At 42.8% G+C, this 4,577-nt stretch overlaps 1 pseudogene; it reads right to left on the reverse strand.

The window, feature by feature from the left end:
* Positions 1-838: 838 nt before the first annotated feature.
* LOC120268568 lies at positions 839-2,872 on the reverse strand (annotated as a pseudogene).
* Positions 2,873-4,577: the final 1,705 nt, after the last annotated feature.

Consider the following 4,577-nt stretch of genomic DNA (forward strand, 5'->3'; position numbering starts at 1 on the left):
GGGGGCGGCCGTTCGGTCGCCTATGATGAGACGGACCAATTGGTCAAAAAAGGTTTGTGCCGCAGGTGTTGAACGATCTACTCTACACAGGTGTGGGCTTACAGGGGCTAGGGGCTCATAAACCCTTTCTTTCATCAAGAGGGCCCTGGTCGGTCACTTTTTCCGGGCCGGGATCGAGAAGTGGAAGTCATAAAAAGAGATCTTTCTCTTCGCACCTCAGATCAAGAGGAAAGGTAGCTTGTCAAGCTGGCCTATATCTTCAATATTATAGTTGTCTTTTAACTGGTTGTTCTTCTTTGTCAATGCTACTAAGGACCCCTCGGTTCACCTACTTAATGAATGAAAGAACCTGAGAAAGGGTAACAAAAAAAGGAAAAGACGACGAAAGCCCACTACAGTACAGTCGAAGTCAGCGACTGAGTTAGCCTAGCCTCACCAACTAAAAAGAAAGAAATAGTAGGCGAGCGAGTTAGCGAAGATGCTTAGGCTTATAGATAAGAGAGCGTCGGTGTGTAGACTTCATTCTACTAAGCTACGCAAAGTCACTTAGCTCGACCTTAATTTTCTTTAGTAAAAGGGGGACACTACATAGAAGAACCGCTGTTCGCTTACTTTACTAAGGTATAACCTTTCGCTCCCCTGGGAAAAGCCGCTTCGCACCACTGATAGACTACTAAAGATTCAATTTAAAAGGCGCTACTTTGTTTCGCAAGCCTTTGTCATTGTCAGTCAACTAAGTAGGTCAAACAACCCCCTTCGAATCTGTAAATCTAAGGAGCATGCGGCAAAGTAATGGATTGTCCCCTATGCATTTCATTCTTTCTGGAACAAATCCCCATCATGGTGAACCTCTCCTTGTGATCGGGATGAGGTAGATGCCTCCCAGCCAGGGGGCGGATCGAATCGGAGTTTCCTTAGGTAGCCACCGACCTATATTTATCCTTAAACTTCCGTGCTTGGTGGAGAAGAAGCGAACAAAGGTACGCTCGCTTGCTCTCTTGTTCTCTGCCTCAGATTGGGATCGCTCGCCAGCTAGGCCCTTTAGAAGAAAGTTGGAGCATCATTCATTGTATGAGAATATATTACCCATTTTCGGGGACAAGGGGCGGAACGACCTCTCGATCTACTTACTGCAGCCAAGGACGGGCGTCGTCGTCTAGGCCTTTCCTGTTGCTCTGATCTCCCCTACGCCTAGGACATTGTCTGGGACAAGAGCCATAGTTAGTTGTTGTTTCCATTTGGTTGTGTTTTCTCGTTGTTGATATCGGCAAGACTCAGCCAGATTATGATGTCTGCTGGTTGGTAGTGAGAGGACTCTTAGTACCCACAAAAAAAAGGGGCACTAGTGAAAAATCAATCATTTGATTTAGTTTCATGCTCTCCCTAGCAGCAGGAAAGGAGTCTATCTATCTTCCTAGATTTGGTAGATTTCCCCCAACATAATTCAAAAACAGAAATTCAAAGAATGCCTGAGGTGGATAAGTCCGACGACTCAGCAGTAGTGCGGAATAGACTTTATCATCCGGTGGATCTGATATATAGTGAGGGGCAATACATACCAAAAGGTTCAAAGAAGGAAGACGCATTAGAGTATATAACCAACCCACACTTCTGTTCAAGACCAGGAAAGCAAAAAAAAGGACTTTTAAGGATTGAAGTTAACAAACTCAAAAACGGATTCATGGCTCATAGTGATTGGTACTCGTTTGGCGCATACCTACGCGACCCTTTTTTAGGTCATCAAACCCATAGGCCGGCAAAGACATGCACCCCATGGGAATACATTGATGCACCCACATGGAAATTGAGGCTAAGGTTTGATGGTTCCTGCCTTTGGCCGGGAAAATAATGGGTTTTCTTCTATTATATAAAGCTAATCTAATGAAGTCAGGGCTTCACCCCTGGTCTTGGTTTAGCGGTTCGATCTAACCAACTTTCCAGAAACTTTGAGCTATAAAGAAGCCTTCCATTGTCAATTGTCTCCCTGAGACATGGTATCCTAATCTTATATATAAGATATCATATATTTGCTCAGATCCATAGTAAAGTTCCCTTCTGTACTTACTGACCTTCTCTTTCATCCCAGTTCATATTGATGGGAAATTAGATAGAAAAGCCAGAGAATAAAGCTTTACAAATAAATCATAATTTTTTATGGAAAAGAGAGGTCGCTCAACACAGAGTTCCTTCATACGACTGACTCGGTCGCTTCCCTTACCTCTGTTTTTTTTTTTGTTATATGTTGACTCTCTCCTTCCTGCTCCCTACAACATAGAAGACATCCATCCGTTATATCCTTTTCCCAGTAATTTGATAAGATATCAATTCCCTATCTTCAAGTAATATAGAAACTTATTCCCTTGTTGACCGAAAACAAGCTGACCTCACACAAGAAGAGGAAAGGACAAGAACTAGAAAATATCTTACTAGGTATTGGATATAAAATATCTGCTACCCTATAAAAAAAAGTGACATTCCTAACCATTCCCTAACTGGATCTCTTTCCTGAACTGTATCTACCTCTCTTAGTAGGCCTGTCATGTCTCTTTCCCAATCCTTAACTGACTAAGCATACTTGCACTAAGCACCCAAGGAATCCTGATGGCACCTCCCCCACAGCGCAGATCTGGTGTTCGATCGTATGCTGCTGCTGCAGGTGCTGACGCAACCCCTGCATTTCATTCTGCTCACATGCCTTACCCTCGACTTAGTTATTCTTCTGGTGATCGGACTCTAACGATGGAGCTGTTACAGCAGAGCGGTCCATGTTTACTAGTCCCACTACCATGTATGCTTCCACTGTGACAGCCCAGTCCTCTGTGATATCTGCGGGTCTCGTCAGATAACCATGAAGAATTGTCTCGTTCAACATATTCTGTGATGTTCACCTAGGCTCAAGATGCTTAATTCGTTCACCATGAGTAGTGAACTCTGTGACTCTCCATGCCAACGTGGGATCAGCTTGCAGCATATCAGTTATGTTCTTGGGCTTCTTCAGTTTCCCGCAATATAGTTTAGTTTCATTCTTAGGGCGACTAGTTTTACCCAGTCAGGGACACGAGGCTCTGGCCCAAACTTGGGGAATCTTTCCCGGATCCACAGTTGAGGAAGCCAAGTGGGAATCCAGACATGTGGAGCCTCGCTGCTAACTACACGGGACTAGTCCTTCGCCCGCCTACTAAACACATTGAGCCCGTGATAGAGCTTTGCAACCACGGTAGCTGCCAAAGAAAGATTCTCCCTTAAGGCTATCCTAATCACCCGTCCCCATACTGAAGCAAGAATCCGCTGCTTAGGACATAAGGGAGAACAATCCTTTGCAGCCCGGTCAAAAAACCTACCTTGATGAGTTCACGGTACTGTTGTAGCTCCGAGTGAAGTGCTTTAGCGGTAGAAATTTTTGAAGTCAAAACATTTTTTTGAGATCTTTTTTACTTCCACACTCCGCCTCTCCTTCAAATCCATTTCGTTAGGGTAAAAAATTCTTTTTCCAAAATCAAATAAAAATAAAAATAGTTATGAAAAAGAACAAAGAAAAACTATGAAATTTCTTTCAATCATGAATCCCTTTGCTAAGTTCGACAATTCTAAATCGTAAGAGAAGTATAGGTAAGAGGTCTGGCAGCTTTAAAGAGTGGTGAGTTCACATCGATTGAATTCATTTTTTCATTATTGGTTGATGAATGGACCATTGTTAACATGGCAAGGTTTATGTTAAAAGGTGGCGGGGGCTTCAAAAGCGAGTAGTCGCTACAGTTTGTTTACCTTCTCAATATAAGAAAAAAATCAAAAAGCGATAAAGTAAATAAGAGGAAGATAAAAATAATTTATGGTTGAGCTTGAGTGAGAAGGGCCTTGGAGATGGCACGCGACCCCACAAGCCTACTTGAAGCATCGAGTTAGAGGACCACCAACCCCTATCTCTTAAGGCTTCGGCTTAAAAAATAGGATCTAACTAACGAGGGAGCCAGCTGGAGGCTGAAGGAGGATCTTCCTCCCTCTCTTCTTCTTAGCTGATTGTTTTGAAATAAAAGAAATCTTTCAATTTTTCAAGAAATCAAAAACAAAAAGTTTTTGCAAGCTTTTTTTAGTGCATGTGCCATCGGATGATGGCGAGGATTGCCCTCTCAAGGTATAAAGAAAAGTGTTTTGCAAAGAAAATGATCGCTGAAAGAGGTTTGAGAAAATGACCCCTGCAGCCGTTAAGGAAACAGAAGAAGGGAACCTTGGGCCCCGTGTTAAGTTCATTCTCCTTTCAAAAACATTGGGCCCCAAGATCTGATTCCATTTTTGAAGGACTCCTGGAACCTTGTCTTGGATATAAGACCTACGAATCTGATAAGTGCTTGTGTGATATGAATGCGAAGCATTCTTTCCTTATGTTGAGCATTACTTTTCTCAGGTTTTTACATTAATATGTGTGTTTTTATATTTTATGCAGGTTGGGTTGTGAAACCAATTCTGAAGGAAAGAAGCCAATGTGGATCACAATGCACCGATTTTGGAGGAAATCTTGCTAAGGTTAAAACGCGAAGATATAAGTCGGGTGCGAGATGCTAGAGTGTGTGACAACCTCC

This window comes from Dioscorea cayenensis, chromosome 9, assembly GCF_009730915.1.
Source record: "Dioscorea cayenensis subsp. rotundata cultivar TDr96_F1 chromosome 9, TDr96_F1_v2_PseudoChromosome.rev07_lg8_w22 25.fasta, whole genome shotgun sequence".
NCBI lineage: Eukaryota > Viridiplantae > Streptophyta > Magnoliopsida > Dioscoreales > Dioscoreaceae > Dioscorea > Dioscorea cayenensis.